The sequence below is a fragment of the Frankliniella occidentalis genome, unplaced genomic scaffold (assembly GCF_000697945.3).
Source record: "Frankliniella occidentalis isolate FOCC.00 unplaced genomic scaffold, Focc_3.1 Scaffold59, whole genome shotgun sequence".
In the NCBI taxonomy this organism is placed as follows: Eukaryota; Metazoa; Arthropoda; class Insecta; order Thysanoptera; family Thripidae; genus Frankliniella; species Frankliniella occidentalis.
The window spans coordinates 808174-815451 of record NW_026267189.1 but is presented as its reverse complement, the minus strand read 5'-3'; the positions used below and the strand labels follow the sequence as shown (position 1 = coordinate 815451).

Here is a 7278-nt window from a genome sequence, read left to right as displayed (position 1 = left end):
GCGGCGTGAAATTTCGACGGGGATATTGAAAGAGGATACTGTTGGACCAATCCCAACCATTTCCAGCGATTTTAAATTTTTTCATTTTTGGCAAAATATACAAAGGCTATAGCCTTTGTGTTTTTAGCGAAAATTGATGGGCCCGGATTTCGACGGAAAAGTAGTTGAATCGACAGGGGTGAACCAGGGGACCACAAAACTACTTTTGGTTTCGCCAGAAACCACCCCTGTCCAGAGAAACTTGAGTTTTAAGGGGCGGTCTTTTGAATCTGGCGGGCAGCGTACGATGGGCTGCCTACCTCGCAGGCGAGCCGGTCCAAGAAAAACAGGGGTAACTCACTTAAAATGGCCCGTTGGCGTGAAATTTCGACGGAGAGATTGAAAGAGGGTGCTGTCGGACCAATCCCAACCATTTCCAGCGATTTTATTTTTCTTTATTTTTGGCCAGATTTACAAAGGCTGCCTTCCTATTTTTAGCGAAAATTGATGGGTCTGGATTTCGACGGAGAAGTAGTCGAATCGACAAGGGTGAACCAGCGGACCACAAAACTACTTTTAGTTCTGCCAGAAACCACCCCTGTCCAGAGAAATTTGAGTTTAAAGGGGGTGGTCTTTTGAATCCGGCGGACAGCGTACAATGAGCTGCCTACCTAGTAGGCGAGCCGGTCCAAGAAAAACAGGCGTGACTCACTTAAAATATGGCCCGGTGGCGTGAAATTTCGACAGAGGGATTCAAAGAGGATGCTATCGGACCAATCCCAACCATTTCACTGAAGAACACTGAAGAACGAAGGCACCACAAAAACCATCAAAATTGCCGTTTGATGCACACCAAAGAAAGCTTCTGTACAGAGACAAATGGTTATACTGTCATGTCAACTCACCTATACTTTCCGGCTAAATAAATGACTCTAAAGACTTTTTTGCTCATGTCAAGAACATTTCTGGGCCGTGTTCCTGCAGTCATATTGACCGGTGCTTTTAGCGCTATTTTTTAAATGATTGGTTTCATATATTTCTCAACTGAACTCAAGGATTATCTGAACATAACATATCCCTCTCCACCTGCACATATGTTGTAGGCTGTCCATATCTCTCAGATACCTTTCCCACAATTACTAGTACAATAGTGGATAGGGCAGCTACAAATTGGCTGTAACGTACATTGATTGATTGATTGTGTAGGGGATTACACAAATAGAGCGGAAACCCTCAGTTGATAATGAAAGCCCACCCCAACCAAAAGTAATACATTTTGCTAACAGCAGCTCACCCATTTGTAAATGACCTACAACAGTATTTGTAACAAACTACATGGATGGAGAAGTCTACCCATTCAACGCCTTTTCAAAAAAGCGTACAGTGAGCCAAGCAAACGGGCATTATTTACTCAACTTAAAAAATAACTTACAGTGCGACCAGAAGGATGTGCCACTTTTCGAATCACGGGCAGCATAGCAGTTCGCAGGCGAGAAGGGGAGAGGAAAAGTGAGACCTTAGGCTGGTCTGCCTATACAACTTATGTTGTGTAAAAATGAGGCCACTGGAGCACACTAACCTCCTACAATAATCGGAACAGAACAATTCAATACCCGGAAACCATAAAGAACTATACCTTGCAATTAATATCAATATCGAAAAGCGGCGCTGTCCACCCTAAAATTCTGATTAAAATCCTATGATAGTTCAAATGGATAGGTATTATCGGTATTGACTAGTCGGTATTGACTAGAACTATAAGTTCTAGTGTTGAGCAGAAGACGCGACACCGATCTTCACTGTTTGTTTACGTTTCAATGAAGGCGCGGGGATAGCGGGGAATGCGGAGTGGGGAGGAGAGGAGGGGGAGGGGACGCGGCAACGGCACGGAAATGGGGAGAGCAATAATTATTAAGATAGAAGTTCTGTTCTCACCAAATTGCATCCCGGCGTCGTAGCGGCGCTCGTTCAAAGCGGGCCAGAGACTCGGGGATCGGAGGTTCGAATCTCTGTGAAGGTGGTGAAAACTTTCTCAGCCCTAAAGCTTTTGAGTGGAAAGTGGAAATGAACCGTAGAGTGCCGACAGCGTGTAAAGGGTAGGTCGGCGCCGTCACGTGTCACCTAGAGATCGCAGGTTCAAATACTCGCTTGTTCGTTTTTCTTTACTGCCCGACGAGACACTCGCAGGCAGCCTGGGTCGCGTGGCGTCGTAGCCGCCCTCGTTCAGTGCGACATCAAAGACTCGAAATTTCGAGTGAACTTCAAACCCGTCTTTTCACCATATCACCCTCGTGGAGTTCCGACGGCGTAGTAGTTACCATCCTGGTTAAACTGCGTCGAAGGTAGCAAATGATTCGGCTCTGGGCCGGGGTTCGACTCTCGTCGAAAGCGGGCCGTGGGAGTTCCCTGTTGTCGAGTTCCCTGTCGTCGTCGTCGTCGTCTGGGTTGGGGGAAGTTGGGCGTGAGCATTTACGACGCCAAACGGACTTATTTGTACATTCGGTTCGGATGAAGCTGCCCCTGGCCGTACGGCTACAATCGTGCAGCTACAAACAGGGGCGTGCGTGCGTATCAGGCGCGCGGGAGGGGGGGGGGGGGCGGTCCCCTGTTGGGCGCACAGGGCGGGCCGCCGTCTCCGCACAGCTACTGGGCGGGTTGGCCTACCCAGCGCAGCGCAGGCGCTAGCACCGGTGTCGGCCAGAAAAACGTTTATTGTGGGAATGTGGGGACACCCTTAAAGTTACCGCCACAGGCAACGTGCCTTGAATCAGAGACCACCTCAAGTCCAAAACAATAAGAAGGGCTGGCTCGCTTCGGCGTTTGTTTTTGAAAATACTGGTTAGTCCGTTAATTACTAAAGTGATAGGTTTGAAATATTTATATTCAGTGCATAAAATGATCAGTATTTCAAGGTGCACTTAGGATGCTCCAGTAAAACAACGATTTGTTAAATTACGCTGTTGGCGAGCCACACCAAACCAGACTTTTCAAGCGAATATCCTCAGACAGTCCCCAAGACTGTCTTAGCAAAAGGAAACGTGCACCGCCCCTCCCCCGGAAGGGACGCTGGGGCTTTGAGGCCTGTGGGCTAATTTTTTATTTAGATATGCATGCAGGATTTGGAATATTTAGATGTTTAAATTATTATAATCATCTTGTATTTCAGCACCAGTAATTTAAATGCACATATAACATAAAACCATTAGCAAACAAATGAAACATGATTCAAAGAATTTTAATGATGAAAGCCAAAGTATAGGGTGAGGCTACAACAACATATCCCTAGTAGAACAAAGTATGACAAGATTTTTACAGATACGTACCATGCCATGAATATAGTGTATTACAATGTCGCTGATCAAAGTCAAATATACTCCTCAAAAGCAAAAATGTAACAGTAGATAATAGAATCTAAAACTGGGAAGCATTTAGAAGCCTTGCATCTATCTATTCTAATCTGTCCATAATTTTTTTCTGGTTTAAAAGTGATGAGAAATGTTTGCCTCAATGATCACGACTGGTTTTAGAAAGATGATGACTTTAAACCTGGACCACAACCATCACTGTTAAAACATATTTGCCGGACCATAGCCTACATTGGATTCCTGAACAATTGGCCCAACATAAAAGAAGGGGGAATCTGAACCTGAGCCATGAAGAGACCTTCAATTGAGTTGATTTTTCTCCAGCATATTTTTCCAATGATACTATTTTTTTTTTTTACCAAAGGACACAAACATCAGAATTGAATGACTAACTTGGTGAAACTGTATCAATCTCAAATATGAAATGTAAGACAACAATTTTAAATTTGACCACAAAGCAGTGCAATTGACGTCTCATTCCCCCATCTCTATTTTTTCCGGCTTTCATTGGACCTTAACAATAGAAAATATGTAGTTTCTGAATACATATTCAAATATTGTATTTCAGATGTTTCTATAGTTCCCACCAAATAACTTTTTGAATAAATTTGACAAAAATTGTGCAATGCTTTGCAAATATTATGGGAACAATAAAGCCAGTCTCAGGTTTGATTATAACTTGAAAACTAATTGAAATGTAATAGTAACACAACACTGTTATATGAGTAGTCATAGAATACATAAGATGTTTATAATAAAATAATTTGGTCACAACAATCTGAATAAATTATATTAATCAAAAATTGTCAATATTCATAACATAATTATAACAACGCCTCATGACACAAAATGCAAACACTTGCATCAAAACACAAATCAATGGACAAAATGTACCTACATAGGAGGACTCAACCGATCTTTTACTCTGTACACAATTCTTAAATCTGTATGGCGAAACAAAATACAATATGTAGTACCTATGCATCTATAAAAAGTGCAACTAATCCTATTGGTTGAGTGACAACTTTTATCAAGGAAAGATAGTAACATTTTTTGAAATGATTTGCATTTTCCAAATTATAGCTTTCATTTTGCTGAAAATAAACCATGGTGTGCCTGAAGCTGCACTCTCTATACTTGTTCTTATAATCCCACATTGAGATATATAACTTATGGCATTTTCACAGCACTGACTTCCTAACATTAACATGGAAAATGAGAATACACAAGGCGAATGTTGTAAGTAATATGTGCTTAAAGTTATTTTAATATGCATAAGACAAAAGCTGACTCCACTGTGCTATTTGTTGCTCTTTGACACAACCTACACGCCTCAGTCTATATTATAGTACCTATGAGTCTGCCATGTTTCCTTCGGTATCACAAAATATTCAGCGTGCTTATATATATTTATATTATAAATATACAAGACACATGGATGCTGACAATAGCATAAATTAAATTTTTCCTTAAAAAACAAACAAACAAAAAAACGCGCAATACCTTTCCCGAACTAATCGAAAATATCACAAAATCAGTCAAAACCTCTGCCTGACTGTATCACACTGCGACCACTAGCTCTTAGCTAGCAGTGTGACTAAAAATAGTGGACAAATTGGGAAAAGGAGTAAAATGTCAACTTTTTTTGAAATTACGAAGGTCGAGTAAAATTTTTATTTTTGTGAGGGAGTCCCTGCCCTCCCCTCGCATATTGGCGGTTGGGACTTCTAAAACAAAGGACTGACCAGCAGTACTGCTAGTTGGTTTACAGAGGAAAGAATTTGATATCCAGTCCCTTCCCTAATGGGTCTCTATGTACTACCAACGTATGTCCAACAGGTTGAGTCAAATCAACTGAAATTTGGAAAACATATGTAAGGTAAACTTTTTCAGATTCTGATTGTAATCGTATTCTGCCCACTTATCCCGACAAATAATAATAACAAATATAATCTAATGGATGTCGATGACAGTAAAATTAACTATATACCGCTGCACCACCCCCACATCAATTTTTGGTGCATTTCTTGACTCCGGTTTCGGAGCGGCGAGTGTCTCACGGCTCGGTCCCCTTCGAGTGACTAGTGTGGGGCCAGACACTGACCGCGGGGTTGGCTTGGGCCTGCTCCCGGGATCAGGGCGCCGGGCCGGGCGGGCATCCCGGGTTGCGGTGGTCAGCTGGTTGAGAAGACCAGTTCGTGAAATCGGTAGATAGATGGATGATTGATTGAATCAAATCAGATTGATGGCAAGGAGGTAAGGAGGAGGGATGCCTCATTTTTATTATTTAAATTTGATGGCGCCCCAGAAGTGTATACACCGCAATGGATCTCTCCTCGGTCTATAAAACCGGGAAAAACTTGCGTGTGCCGATAAATCTCATGTCGTGTGTAGCTGATTAAAATGAATTGGATTGATCATAAAAACGCCTCTGCAGCAGGGTTGTCCACGGGCGAGCGCAGTTAAAGGCAAAGGCACCCCGTCCGCCTGGCCGCCCGCTCCAGGGCAGCCTGCTGTGGCCGGGGCATGAATCTTGCTGGCGCAGGTGAAGCCAAGTCGAGCTGGTCGTGCCGGAGCTGCCACCGCTCCTCACAGGTAAAGAGTATCACATGAGGTCGACCCCACCTGAAACAGACGGGAAAACGAATTCGTTAGCGTCACGACACAAATATCACAAGAGATCAACACGACGTCGTTGTCGCGTACGCCGACAAACGAATGCTTCACAGACCCTATCGAAGAAAGAACAAAGACCTAGCGAAGAAAGGAAATCAGGACCGGAACCTGTTTTCAAATTCACACAGTTTAATAATGTGAAATAATTTTCAAATCAAATTTGGACGCGTTTACGCTGAGATCTAGGAACAATGATTCCTGAACTGATATCCTTTCTGCTATTGTCGAAGTAGTAAGATAGTTAGAACTAAAGGCCAATGCATGCTTGACACCTCCATAGAGGGCAGTGATCTACCCAACCGACCCTGCAGTGTGCGGCTAGCTAGTGGATCGCGCCCACGCTTAATAGCCTATGTTATATCAAGTCAAGCCAAGCCGAACGCGCAAGCCCAAGCCCAAGCCGAAACTCAAGCCCGATGCGACGAATTTTTCGGATTAAAGTTATGTTTTTAGTGTTTTCAGAGTTCATTTTTACGCGCATTGCCGCAGCTAGTGTGTATTTAAGTGCATTTGTGCTACTGGGGTAAGAATTCTGCGTTACTGGGATTACTTTAATCCGAAAAATTCGTCGCATCGGGCTTGAGTTTCGGCTTCGGCTTGGGCTTGCGCGTTCGGCTTGGCTTAACTTGATATAATGTTATATCAAGTTAAGCCAAGCCGAACGCGCAAGCCCAAGCCCAAGCCGAAACTCAAGCCCGATGCGACGAATTTTTCGGATTAAAGTAATGCCAGTAACACAGAATTCTTGCCCCAGTAGCACAAATGCACTTAAATACACACTAGCTGCGGCAATGCGCGTAAAAATGAACTCTGAAAACACTAAAAACATAACTTTGATCCGAAAAATTCGTCGCGTCGGGCTTGAGTTTCGGCTTGGGCTTGGGCTTGCGCGTTCGGCTTGGCTTAACTTGATATAACATAACAATAAACATACGCACCCTCAGCCGACCGGACCCGACCCTAAGACTCTTAGTCGTAGGGTCACGGGCCGGCAGAACAGCAGCAGGGGGTGGCTTGGCAGACCTATGACCCGAGCTGCTCACGGGTCGCGCACAGATTGAGTTCGGACTTGACACTTAGAAAATGTTCTCCACGTTTCCCTCAAAGTGACGTCTAAATAATGGAAACTAAACTACGCAGTCGGCTTGAACCAACAGACTTTCGCGTCTACTAGCGAGCCTTCTGAGGCGCCCGGCGGTTGGGCAGCCGCTGGCCGCGCTACGCACGCTGGCCAGGCGGGTGGCCTACCCTCCCACTT

General features: G+C 44.0%; 1 protein-coding gene across 1 annotated transcript in view; it reads right to left on the bottom strand.

The window, feature by feature from the left end:
- Positions 1-3120: 3120 nt before the first annotated feature.
- The window catches only part of LOC113216731 (protein doublesex), a 166377-nt gene continuing 162219 nt past the window's right edge, over positions 3121-7278 (bottom strand). The window contains exon 7 of the mRNA XM_052267775.1: positions 3121-5969. The gene's annotated coding sequence lies outside the window, so the exon portion shown is untranslated. The remainder of the gene's footprint in view (positions 5970-7278) is intronic.